At 37.7% G+C, this 14587-nt stretch overlaps 1 protein-coding gene across 3 annotated transcripts in view; it reads right to left on the minus strand.

Moving 5' to 3' along the window:
- Nucleotides 1–14587, minus strand: part of CCDC91 (coiled-coil domain containing 91) — a 197386-nt gene that overhangs the window by 123663 nt on the left and 59136 nt on the right. The gene's annotated exons all lie outside the window — the stretch shown is intronic.

Below are 14587 nucleotides of genomic sequence, written 5' to 3' on the forward strand. Positions count from 1 at the left end.
ATCAAACTCAAGTGGAAGTGGCTTTAGCTTCTTAGTGCTGTGCTTTAACCCGCTGCACAACCAGGGAGGGCCCAAACTACTTATCTTAAGGTCTGGATCTTACTGATTCCTATGCCTAAAGTGTGAATAAGAGATCAAAAGAGTAGGTAAAGGATTACATTGTGTACAACCAAGGAAAAGCATATGAATTCCATTCTAATTGAAATGTATAGGCCCAAAAGACTTCGATAAAGATGTCTATAATCTGATATTCTTTTAACACCTCCAAACATTGCATTAAGTACTCAAATGCTATCAAAACATTCTCCATCAATGGAGAATGTGTGAAAATGAAACCTAGTGGTCACAAATTAAGATCATATTTAATCTACCATGCACATTTTTTTATTCAGTAGAATTAAGAAAAATGCAATTATACACTCTGGTAATGAAGGAGTTAATTCTAATAATAAAAACTAGCTGAATCTCACTTCTTACAAGAGTGCTATAGATATACTGGAAGTATATTTGTCAAATGATATTTGAACTTAATCTGGATACTAAACATGCAGTTCTTTCACATACTTAACAATCTCCACTTTATAGTGAATAGACCAGCATCAACGAGTATGAGAATAAAGAGAATACAGCCAAATTGAGGACTGGACTAGACTCCAACTTGTCAATCACTCTTGGCTTATCAGTATCCTTTGTCATTTGGGGGTATAAAACATCAATCTGTAGTTTCCATGGTTTGTAATTCAGAAGGAAAAACTAATAGCTTTAATCAATGTGTATATATATATACTATAGATTGTGTTGGCACAAAAGTCATGGTGCATTTTTGCATTAAAAAAAAATTACGTCATGACTCTTTTGACAACCCATTCAGGCATCTGACTAGTGAGCTGGTAATCCAATGGAGGTACACATGTGGTTGTATTAAACAGAAATACTAGATTAGCTCTGAAAACAAAATTTGTCAGTTCAGAAAATTTGTAGGGAGATAAACAGAAATAATGGGTTTACACCTATCCTTGAGAGGCAACTAAAAAGTACAGTGTGTAAGAAGTATAATCCTCTAAGCAAAGACTTCCTCCTAGACTTGAAATTTTCATATGCTTAAGATTCATTCTGCATTCAGTCTCCCCAGAGCCAGGCAGGAAGAAGTCAGACACCACTCAGATCTGTGCATCACACGTGTGGGCATAATGGAGCTCTGTCTTTCTCATGAGTAAACTCCAGGTGTTTGAGCAATAATAGTGATCGATTTGCTTCTTTTTAGAAAGCAGTAAAGTGTTACCTAAAATTTAGGGGGAGGAGGTGGGGACGGATTTAAAAATGAAGTATTTCTCTGATTTTTGATTAAAAAAAAGAAAAAATAACAAGGTCATGTTGGTGCTGCTGGAAATTAATCCTGTTAGAGCGAGTGCAAGCATTTGAAATTGCAGGGATCTCGGGTTTTTCTAAGTATTTAAATTACAGTGCAATGTACTACTTATTTTAAAAAGAAAAATGTTAAATTATAGGTATAGATCTAAACGTGGAAATTCAGGACAGCCCAGCCATGCCATGAAGTGTTGTAGAGGCTGTGAGAGCCAAAGCAAACCTGCAGGACAGAGGGATGGTTCCTGTGGGCCTCGCTGCTAAGGGATTCTAGAAACACAAGAGTTGCCTCAAACACCACACAAGTCTCCCAGTGAAAATTTCTTTTGTGCCATGGACAACACATTAAAATTAAGAAGTTTCTAAAATTAAGTACAGCACAGAGGCTCTGCATGTCTGCCTTCCAGACACTTTAAATGTCTGAGAAGCTGCCATATGGATACGCCTCCCCTTTGGTGCCACAATATTGTTCCTTGTGACTTGAAAAACAGCTACATACAGTTTCAGTTAAAAAATACAGAAGGGGCCCTTCCTGGTGGCGCAGTGGGTTAAAGCACAGCACTGAGAATCTAAAGCCACTTCCTCATGAGTTCGATTCCCGCCTGCCCCGGAGGTGACCACATGGCGTGGCAGACCTCTCCTGACCCGCCCGCTGCTCCCCTCAGCAGTGTATTTCGTTGATCTGCCTGTTCTGCACTCCACTCTGTCTCTGGTGAATTCTCTCACCCTCCACATCTCTGGCCTGTATCCCAGTTCTGTATGCACAAATAAAATAAAATCTTTAAAAAAAAAAAAATACAGAAGGAAAAAAAGGTAGGTAGACAGAAGGAAGGAAGCAGGAGAGATAGTAAGGAGGGAGGGAAGGAAATAAATCTGACTAAAGTAATCTCTTTAGGATTTACATTGGACTACATGAAGCACCTGGTTATTAAACACTAAAACCTATACATCTCATTTTCTGAAATATCATAGACCACAGAAAGAAGGAACCCATCTAGATGTTGAGAAATCTTTGGCTGAAATACACATACACTGATATTTCCAGGAAGCAGTATCATTTGTTGAATACAGCCATGTATTGTGTTTTATGTATCTGACCAACATACTGTGTTTTCCTTTGTGTTGAATTGTTTATATAATAAATTTGGAGAATAACACAGCTTAATTTCTGCCAGTGATGCACCAATTCTGTGAGATTATGTCAATTAGTTTATTATGTTGATTTTTCAAAATGGAATTATTCTAACCATTTGCTGAATTGTGACCATTAAACTTACCTTTATGATGTGGTTCATGCAGTATGCACTTAAATTAGGATCAACATTATATTTTTTGCATTACTAGCTTTAAGATATAAATTTTCTTCCAAATGAATGGAGATCCATTCCTTAAATATATCTCAAAAATAGGTTTTTTCACATTCACAAGTTTTTCTCACATTGAGAACAGAAGTTTCCTTCAAATTAATTTTATTAGAAGACACATTGATATGATTATTTTTTTTCTTTATGTTTTCATTTTGATTTTAAAGAGAATAAACTTATGAACTCAGATGCCAATGGAAAATACTTCCACTGGGTTACCTTCTGGAAAAGGTGACCACATGTTATAGAACTGGCTATGTTTGGTAACAAATAAAATACCTTATATCCACTGGGTTAGACACCAAACAATCAGTAGTGTGTCCTCACCTGTGGAGCAGGTATCAGCATCCCTCTGTAGTGTCAAGCTTTGCTGATGAGAGTGAGAGGGCGGAACAAAGCCACTGAAGAAGCCCAGAGGCTGTTAATAACCAGTATAAAAAAACATTTCATTGTTGTAAGAGAGAAAAAAGTGATGCTCACTGGCTGAAAAATAGATTGTTACAATGGATTAATTAAAAAAAAAAAAGCTACATGCCCCTACTGAAACACCAAACCTATATTTGTACATTGTTCCTCCTATGGGTTCCTTTTCTCATTGTTATAAAGCAATTTAAGAATTAAATTGCAATTAGTGAATTACATGCATGCAAATCAGACCTCTCTATTTTAAGTAAATGATTCCAACTCTGGCAAAAAACGAAGATTATTGATACCCAGAAAACAGTGGGAATAAGAATGAATTAGCATGGTGCATACTTCTGTGTCTGAATTTATTTTACTTGCCATCAGATTCACCCAGAGTTTCTGATTTGTTTTTCTTACATCATTGTTCATTTTTGTACAATAATTGGTTTCTCATTCTCAGCTGTAGTCCCTGTAGCTCTCCTGCCACCATCTCACCCGTAAACCATCACCATATTCTTTGTGCTTCGCATTCCCCTGTTTGGACTCCACTCTCTCCCCACTTCCCTTGCTATACACCTCAGACCTAAGGTCAGCTTACTAATGTCATTTTCTTGACCTTTTGTTTGGTTTCTCTATATCCCACATAAGGAAACCACCCAATATTTATCTTTGTCCCTCTGACTAATCCCTTTCAGCTCCATTGATTTTACTACGAATGGCATGAATTTGTCTTTTGATCACTAGGTAATAGTCCATTGTGTAAATATACCACAACTTTTTGATCCATTTGTCTTCTGGGGGGCATTGAGTTGCTTCCATATCTTGGCTACTATAAATAATGCTGCAATAAACATAGGAGTGCAAGTTTCATTTCAAATTGGTATTTTTGTTTCCTTTGTATATTCCTGGGGGTGAAACTGCTGGATTATATGGTAGATCCATTTTTAGTGTGTACAACTTTCCAGGGTGACTGGACTAGCTGAAATTTTTTATTGCATGTGTACACAAACCTTGTCAAAACAACAAGGTTTTGACAAATTATTATATTCCCTAATAACTTTTTGTTTCCATAAAAACTATAGCCTCATATATCAAGTTTCCCCAAAGGAAATTAGCTATAACTTAAGGGGAAAATAAAAATCAGCAGTCTATTTTGAAATTCAGTTGAACACCAATCAGAATGTGACAGTCAACTTAAGATGCTTTTATCCCAAATGTCAGCAGGATTCACATCTGTGCTTTTGCTCCTCAGAATCTTGTGTTTTATAATTAAGGACAAAGAATAAAGTTAACTACTCCTCTTAAATCCTTTCAAACAGACAACAAATTTTTTTTAAATTAAAGGGTTTTTGCATAATAGCCTCATTTGAACATAGGAAATCAAGTAGAGCATCTAAGGATCATCAGCTTATCTTTTCACCCCAAAATCTAGGGTACAAAGCCTTTCACTAATTTGAATATTGACGGTCAATGCCAAACATAATCTGCAACATTCATACATCAATTACTTTTTTCTAAGCCTAGTTACATTATGCTTTTCAGCCATCAAATGAAATTGAAAATACTGGAATAAAGATAGTCCTTGTTTATCAGAATAATGAAAGATTAAGAAATACAAGATTGATATGATAACAAGAACTATATTCTTTACAGATGCTACCATATATCATTACAACCCACAGTATCTAAACTGTATATATTCAATCCTCCAGTCTTATTACTAGCAGCAGAAACCTTTTGAAACAGGTATAGGTAAAACAAAGACTGAAAAACTTTTTCAATACCAACAGAACAAGACAAGCCTCATCCAGGTTATCACAGAAAGATTATTACTATGGATGAAAAATTCTTTTGATATAAGAGCCTGAAATTTTATGCTAACAAGTAGTCAACAATATCCAGGAGGCCTCCCTGGTGGCTAAGGGGTTAAGTATCAATGCTATCACTGCTCAGGTCTAAGTCCACCCTGGCCTACATATGGCACAGAAGACATCTCCTGTCTTGCCTATTGATCACCTCAGCAGTGTATTTCAGTAGATCTGCCTGTTCTGCTCCCCACTCTATCTTTGAAGAATCCACTCACTTCCCACACCCTCCCATACCTATGGACTACACCCCAGCTCTTCTATGCAAAAATAAGTAAAATCTTAAAAAAAAAATCCAGGTGGACTATGACTGGTACTGTTGAGATTCTCAAGTTTGATCAACATTAGACACAAAATATTGAACTGATATGACATAAAAAAGAAATCCTAACATTTAAGGTGTATTTTAGAGGGAAAGCCTATATAACTGAAGAGAAAGCTAGGTCTTATATGTCTTAAGAAACAAACAACTAAATAAATCCCATCCAATTCTTTTTTAAACTTTAGAGGTATTTTCAAGGTTTGCTCTGAATTGAACTGGCAATTGTTAGCCTCAGTAGAGAATAAATTTTTTCTCTTCATTCCTTTAGCTATCGGGCTGACAATACAGTTGTAATATAAAGGAAGTTTCAAACCTATATTAGAACAAGTTTTCTTGCAAGGTTTCCAATGCCTTTCGGTTTTGGCCGAGCTGGAAAGACCACAAGAATAGCCTTGCATGCAAAAATCTGGCTGAGGCTGGGGAACACAGAGGCACACAAGAACTATTCTCAACTACCAAACCTTTCTCAATCCTCTGTTGAGGCTGAGTTTGGTGGGAGGGATAAGAATGGACAAGCCAAGTTGTCAGTTCCAAACCAATCCCTAGTATCTAGCATGCTGTTAGGCCAACTCCATTGGCAACAGCAAACATCTTTTTATTTGTCCAGGAAAAATCTGATCATATGATAAAAGCTGGAATTTATGAGAATCCTTGTTCAATCAAATAACAAACTGTAAATTTATTTCATACCGTGGGGTTAACAAAATGGTGGAAATAAAAAAATATGATTAAGTCTCACATATCTTAATTTTTACTTCTATGCTCAAAATGTTAGCAATCCCTAATCAAACGAAAATATCAAAGGAAGAGAAAACAAAGTTGTTCCCCCTCCTCAGAAGAGAACTTTATACAATACAAGTAATTCTATACCCTGGGAAAAATGGGTCTCCTGAATGTAATATGCTCTCCCTTATAACACAGTACAAACAACTCAAGAGTTCAAATAAAATGCCAGCATGTGCATGCTTTTGAAAAATGGAATACAGCAGGCATGTGATCCTCCACACTGGCTTCTCACATATGGCACATTGCTAAGACCCAGGCAGTTCTTACCAAAGGACTTGAAATGCTCAGTGGACACAGAAAATGTACAGGGGTTGACGGGCTCCATAAAGTAATGGTTGCTTAACATGAGAAATAAACACAGCAAGGATGACAAGGTAGTTTCATAGCAACTTAGATTTATGTAGCGATGCTGCATCATTTTCCACTATAAGTAGCAGGAAAATTGTGTGCCTAATATTCAGATACATCTGATTCAATGAGTTGATACTTTAGAAAAGCTTATCACAGAGAATTCTCTACAAAAAATGCTCTAAGACTTTGAAAAACTCTCTTTCCATTCTGTGCTTCCTCACTCTCGCTAAAACACTAAGGTATTTATAATTACTATTGATGGCTGGATCATCAATCCAGTCATTTCAGAAACAAAGATTGCAAAAGAAAAATGAATGTGTGTGTGTGTATGTGTGCATGGCCAGTTCAGTGGCCATACCTTGACCTTTGTAGTTATCTACAGTTCAGTGGCCATAGCTTGACCTTTGTAGTTATCTAAGTTCAGCTGATGTGTGCACACAGAACCACAGGGTAAGAAGAGAAAGCACTTCTAGTTTACAGATAAATGTGATGACCAGGAACTAATTTTTATGTCATGCTTCTCTCAGGAACCCAAAGGAAGGCTAAGAAATATAGTTGTAATTTACTTGGTGTCAGAATATGAACCTTAAGACAAACTGCAATTTTTTTTAACTTTCTCAGGATATTTTTTTCTAATCATCACTTTTGTAACTGTCTACTATGTCAAAATTTACCCTACTGTGTCAACACTTTTCCTATCAGCTATAATTTGAAAAAATGCCCAAGTCCTCTAAATTGAAACAACAATGAGAAAGAATTTAATTTAATTCAAAAGGTAAACAAAAATAGGATCAGAGCCAAAATATTAACTTGTAACACTTCAGTAGCAAATTTACAACTTAGTATCCAACTGTACCAAAAGGGAAAGCTCTCTTTTTCTAGATGATTTGTCTTAAAGCAATTATGACTACTTTTTTAAAAGGAGAGAACAAAGTCAATTGTCTTCATCTTGAAAAGAAAAAATTTCATCTCTTATTTTAGAAATTGGAATTTTTAATGAACGGGTCACTCAGAATATAAAAAAACAAAAACAGCATGTTAAAGCCAGTTCCTGTGTGTCCCTGCTGTAAGTCCCCGCTGTAAATGTAAGCAAGAGCTCAACCTGTAAACTTTAATGTGGGTCAGAGTAACTTCCCAAAGTTATTAAGGAGAAAAAGTCATTTTAAGTTACTTAAGAAATTAAAAAGCTTATATTCAGAAGATGAATTGAAAAGATGTATACAAAGACACTTTTGAAAACAAAAACAAAAACCCAAGAAGTAAACATCCATACATGAGGTAGAGACAGTACTTGCTCTTTATAAGAGAAATGATCTTAGTCATTAAGTCCTTAGTCTTTAAGTTACAGGAATCTACCTATTTTAGCAAAGAAACCTGCATTTTTTTCTTGGTCTAACATAGACAATTCACCTATTATGTCAATCCTCCACTATACAGAGATTTTATATCACTTTGGTCATTTTTCCCTACATTTTTTTTTAAAGATTTATTTATTTATTTGTACAGAACTGGGGTACAGGCCAGAGATGCGGAGGGTGAGAGAATTCACCAGAGACAGAGCGGGGAGCAGAACAGGCAGATAGACGAAGTACACTGCTGAGGGGAGCAGCGGGCGGGCCAGGAGAGGTATGCCACGCCATGTGGTAACCTCCGGGGCAGGCGGGAATCGAACTCATGCGGAAGTGGCTTTAGCTTCTTAGTGCTGTGCTTTAACCCGCTGCGCCACCAGGGAGGGCCTTTCCCTACATTTTTTAATGTAAGACAATTCTAGTTTCTTAATTATAGCTAAAACTCTTGCTTCCTTTGCAATTTCCAGAGAGCTGCCCATCCTAAAGTTTCTATTAAGTGTCTCTTTTCTAAGTATGGAACAATCACCCAGTATTTCAACAGGAAATCTTCCACACATGCACCCTGGATAGCTCCAACTAGATGATCAAAATGCAAAAGGAGGAACAGCAGTGAGAAGAACAGACAATATCCTTACGACATGTCTTTTTAAAAGCAACACAAGTAACATATGCTACCAAAGGTGAGAACCACATTTAGAGTACCCTGCTCAATGGCCAGTGGAGGAGTAGAGGGCATGTGAACAAACAAAAAAGCATCACATCTACATAATCACTTGTTACTTTTTTTTTTAATATTTATTTATTTATGCATACAGATCTGGGGTACAGGCCAGAGGTGTGTGGATGAGAGGATTCACCAGAGACAGAGTGGGGAGCAGAATAGGCAGACTGACAAACAAGCAGACTGACAAAGTACACTGCTGAGGAGAGCAGCAGGTGAGACATGAAAGGTCTGCTGCACCATGTGGGTCACGGGTCACTTCCTTGGCCAGGGACTGAATTCGTGCTGCAGTGGCTGTGGAGAGCCTCATAAATGATGACCTTTAACCTTTAAGCGAGGGCCCTCACTTGTTACATTTTTTAAAAGAGAGATATTCTACATCATGAGTAGAAATCGCCAATAGAGAACACTACAGACATAAAGAAGTGTGAGGTCTGAGCCGGCATACACAGTGCAAAAACACCAGAGCAATACAGGAAAACTCGGTCACTGCTGTTGTAGTCAGCAGTCTTGGCTGTGGTGTGTTCCCGAGGCAATGCCAGCCAAGATCTACATTTACTTTACTGTTGCTAATTATCGGGATAAGAGATTCAAAAAAATCATGACATGAAAGAAAACAAAATAAACAAAATTAAGTAAACCTCCTGGGGAAAGCTGGCACATGGAGCACATTAGGTTAGGCTTAGCTTTGTTTTCCTCTGTGCTTGAACAGAATTTCGCATGTCCTTTTCATCAATCTGCAGCAAGCTATTTATTTTCTAAATGAACAAAAGAATGCTGGCACTTTTGCAGGAGACTGGAATAGGGAGGGCTGGGCTATCATCTCTTTCCCTTAAGTGGGGTAGTTCTAAAAAAGGCTGAAATAAGAATCCGCACTAGGATATTTCAAAAGCAATCAGCTGTGAGATAATGACAAGATACTGAAACTGATAGAAGACTGGTAAGTAGAATGATAATAATATTTGCTAACATTTATTAACACAGTTATGCAAATTACTTTCTGTAGACCCTCATGGCACTGCTATGAAGAAGTTTTTTGGTTTACTCCCTCATTTCCATGAGGAAATTCCAATCCACATATAAGAAATTGCCCAGGCTCACACTCTTAAGAAGCAACAGAGTCAATCCAGATCAGTCTGCTTTCAAAATACTTCACTAATTCTACTGATAGAAACACTTCTGCAATCCTTAGATAACGCTTTGTGCTAGCAGGGAGACCCCTACAAAATAGGGGCCTACAAAATCAGGCCCTCCCTGGTGGCACAAGGGGTTAAGTCTGCACTATGAAGCCATCAACAGCCACGGGAGCAAGAGTTCTATCTCAGGCCAGGGAGGTGATCCACTTGGTGCAGCAGACCTTTCTTGTCTTGTCCATTGCTCCCCTCAGCAGTATATTTTAGTAGATCAGCCTGTTCTGCTCCCCACTCTGTCTCTGGTGAATCCTCTCACCCCCACACCTCTGACCTATACCCCAGTCTTATATGCATAAATAAATACATCTTTTAAGAAAAAAAGTACAAAATAACAATGGATTTTAACATTAAAAAATAGGCTTGAACTACAGATTTTTTTACCCAGTTCCTGCAATGAGCGATTTGAAGTTGTACAAACATTAAAACCAAAAACTAAAGTCCAACCTAATGAAGTCAGCTAATGCCTTAAAGACAGGACTGATTCAAGGTGAATCTGAATTTAACCTATTATGATGACTTTATTAAGAGTTTATTTCTATTTTTTATGGGCCCTCCTGGTGGCGCAGTAGGTTAAAGCACAGCACTAAGTAGCTAAAACCACTTCAGCATGAGTTCAATTCCCGCCTGCCACGGAGGAGTCCACATGGCGAGGCAGACCTCTCCTGACCCGCCCTCTGCTCCCCTCAGCAGTGTACTTCCTCCATCTGCCTGTTCTGCCCTCAGTTTGTCTCTGGTGAATCCTCTCACCGCCCCTGCACCTCTGCCTGCACCCCAATTCTGAATGCATAAATAAATAAATCTTTAAAAAAATAGTTTATTTCTATTTTTAATAGGAAACTGCTGATCACATCATTTAGGAACTTTAAAAAGTGTTGATCATATTCATTTGAACAGTGTGAAGTTCACAACACCACATGCTAAGCAAGATGTACTAGGACTTTAGGTGCACTTTAACTAAATCTGATTCTCAACATAAACATATATGGCTGGCATTTAGATTGTTAAGGTTTAAGTTAATATTTGAAGCCATGATAATGTAATTAAATAAAATCCAGCAATATTTTCTAAAACTCATACAAGTTACAACAGAACGTGTTTGTGCAAAAGAACATTACATTTTCAAAAAACATTAGAAAATAATCAGCAATGATTCAAGGCCTGAGGTGTGTTTCTAGGACACGATGATGTAAGCAAACATTGAGTTCTGTCAATAAAGTGAGAATGAACAAATGTCAGGACTGAAAGAAGTTTGATGATCTCAGCAAATTGAAGAGGATTTATTTAACAAATGTACAGAAATTTGGGAAGAACAGTGGGAGGCTGGGACATAAGGCCCAGAGACTTCACAGCTGAGCTTTGCAGAACTGTGTCAGCATTTCCGCAAACTTATAGTGTATTAAGACCTCCCCTGGGAGTTTGAGCAGCTAGTAAACATCATCAGCTGCATGCCACAGGAGGTTTATATCATATGGACAGGGCAAAGGGCATTCTTCCTCTCCTACAAAGCTCAGAATGGCAGGAAAGCTGCTCTGTTGAACTCAAGAGTTGAAGGTAGTTCCCATCACCCCCTGATTCCTGAAGTAGAATTATAACAGGGATATTCAACAGCTGTAAACATTAGCCAATCCCACCCACATCAACTTGATGAGGTCAACTAATTCTTTAAATACAGGACTAAGTCAAGGTGAATCCAAATCTGAAAATCTGTATGGGGCAATGGCAGCCGACAGTGGAGGATAGAGGACTCACTCACCTTCTTCCCGCTCAAACACAGTTTCCACTCCAAAAGAAGCATTGGATGAAGAAGCCAGTGAATGACAGCAAGTCATCCAGCCCTTCCAGTGCCCATTTACAGTGCAGTGCATGGTAGGGAAGGCTCTGCCATACAAACTACCCCTGCCAAGGGGCAACTATACTTGGAGCCATCAGCTGTTCAATGGTTATCCCATGGCACTGTCCAACCAACAAAGCATTAAGGCAGAAATGAATGGAAACTAAGAACTAGGTATGGTAAAATACAGACAAGCCAGAAGTGCAAAGGGGCAATCAAGAAAGAGATGGCCAAAGAGCCTGAGTTTAAGACAGTTAAGCATATGCAAATATACACCCAAAATATATACTGAACTCAACTGCAAATAAAGAAACAATTACACTTAAAAAATGGGAAGAGAGGGCCCCTCCCTAGTAGCACAGTGGGTCAAAGCACAGCATTAAGAAGCTAAAGCCACTTCAGCATGAGTTGTATTGCACCCTGGGGGTAATCCACATGGTGTGGCAGACCTCTCCTGACCAGCCTGCTGCTCCCCTCAGCAGTGTACTTCGTCAGTCAGCCTGTTCTGCTCCCTGCTCTGTCTCTGGTCAATCATCTCACCGCCCCTGCACCTCTGGCTGCACTCTAGTTCTGTATGCATAAAGAAATCTTTTTTAAAAATGGGAAGGGACTCTGACAGTCACTAATCAATGGCTAAAAGGTACTTGAAAAGATGCTCAACATCATTAATTATTAGGACATGCAAATCACAACCACCAGGAGACTTACTTCACACATTTTAGAATTGTTATTAGAAATACAGGAGGTAACAACTGTTGGTAAGGATGTTGAGAAAAGGAAGACCCTACACACTGTTGGGAAGAGTGCAAATTGGTGCAGCCACCCCCATAAAATGTCTCTGGTATATAGTTATTCACTATTATTCTTTTTTCCCTGGTCCTTTTATACTCCTGCTATAAGTGAAACCATCTGGTATTTTTCCTTTTCTTTCTGGCTTATTTCACGAAGCATGATCTTTTCCAGCTCCATCCATGTTGCTGCAAAAGGCATGTGTTTATATTTTTTGGTTGCTGAGTAATATTCCATTGTGTATATGTACCACATCTTTTAATCCAGTCATCTACTTTTGGGCATTTAGGTTTTCCATGTCTTTCCTATTGTAAATAAAGCAGCAATAAACATGGGGGTGCAGGTGTCTTTTTGTATCAGTATTTTTGTGTCTTTTGGATAGATACCTAGGAGTGGGATTGCTGGGTCGTAGGGAAGCTCCATGTTTAGCAGTTTGAGGAACCTCCAAACAGCTTTCCATAGTGGTTGTACTAGTTTGCATTCCCACCGGCAGTACAGGAGAGTTCCTTTTTCTTCACATCTTCACCAGCATTTGTTGTTGCAAGTTGTTTTTAAATGTGCCATTCTCAATGTGTGAGGTGGCATCTCATTGTGAGTTTAATCTGCATCTCCCTTATCACAAGTGATGTTGATGTTCTAATATTTTTTTAATAAAATGTTTGTCAAACTCCTAGGCATTATCTCAACTGAAGTTAAAGAGAAAGAAAGTGACAGGTCACTCCTAGTCCAAGAAAACCAGAAGAATGTAAGCTCCCTAAAATTTAGACTAGAAACAGGATTAGAATCAGACTTCTCTAGTCCAAATGCACATTTGAATAAAGATCTATTGACGTAAGGGAGGTGAAACGTGAAACCATGAAAATCAGGTCAAAATCCAGGAGAGCTACAAGTTTGAGGGATCCCTCTGACATAGGGTATGTGCACACCAATGGTATATGATTGTGGTACAGATATTCCACAGGACCAACAATTTGGTGAATTGCTCAAAGTCATAGCTACAACAGTCCCTTGCAAGCACCAGTAAGATGATAATATTTATTGAATTAGGAATAAATGCAAAGAACATGTATTGATTCCACAGTAATTTGAAGTTGGATTTGGTTCATTTTGAGTTAACATAATAATTAACATATCATCCATCAAAATGTTTATATATTTCAACAAAGTAAAGCTTAAAAAGATAATCAGTGAAAAGTTGTTCTGTAGAGAAAAGAGAAGCACATTAAAATAATTGTAACATGAGGAGGCATCTCTGGTGTCAGCACCATGAAGGTATCTGCAACCACTGCAGCATGAATTCGATCCCTGGCCAGGGAAGTGACCCACATGGCATGGCACACCTCTCCTGTCTTGCTTCAGCAGTGTGCTTTGTCAACCTGCCTGTTCTGCTCCCCTCTCTGTCTTTGGTGAACCCTCTCACCGTACTTGCACCTCTGGCCTGTACTACAGTTCTGTATGCATAAATAAATAAATCTTCAAAAAAAATTTATTAAAAAAAAAAACCATGGGAACGCAACATTAATACCGCCAAACCATTTCATTTAGATTTCATGAATAAGTTAAGTAAAATATAAATTCATTTAAAATCAAATCACTTAATTAGCCAGAAGTAATTTTTCCCTTGCTTACTCACACTGAAAAAGATTGAAAAAAATCCCTTTACTTTTCTCAAACTCAGTTATTGCAAAGCTGTTTTATATTAGTAGAAATAAAAATTCACATTATAAAAAGAGCCAATAATCACAGCTGTAAAAACCAGACATTCGCTAATGACCTTGCCAGCAGTGACAGCAGTTTCTAGCAGTTTCTATGCGTGATATTGTCACACAATGACCTCTCATGTACCAAGACACTTCCGTAAGGCTACTTAGGTACTAAAAATACTTTTATGTAAGTTAATTTTGGATCTGTTTCTTTATCTACTTTTTATACAAATAATTTAGAAAGCTTCCTATAACAAGTTAACAGCAGACTAAAATGATATCACCTGCTATCATGTGTAGGGATGAAGTTTAATCAACAAAAAGAACGTCTGTATCCCATATGTGATAGAATATTTCTTAAACATAAAGTGTTATAATAAACACTCAAAATCAAACTAAATGCCTACACAGTGGAATACTTTAGGAAGTGACAAAATAGGATACATTTATATGTACTGACATGAAAATATCTCTGTCGTGCTAAATAAATGACATAAGAGTGTAAGTAATATTTCTATAAAAGGAAATCAAAACTATTTAACA

Source organism: Condylura cristata, unplaced genomic scaffold, assembly GCF_000260355.1.
Source record: "Condylura cristata isolate star-nosed mole 26May11 unplaced genomic scaffold, ConCri1.0 scaffold00036, whole genome shotgun sequence".
NCBI lineage: Eukaryota > Metazoa > Chordata > Mammalia > Eulipotyphla > Talpidae > Condylura > Condylura cristata.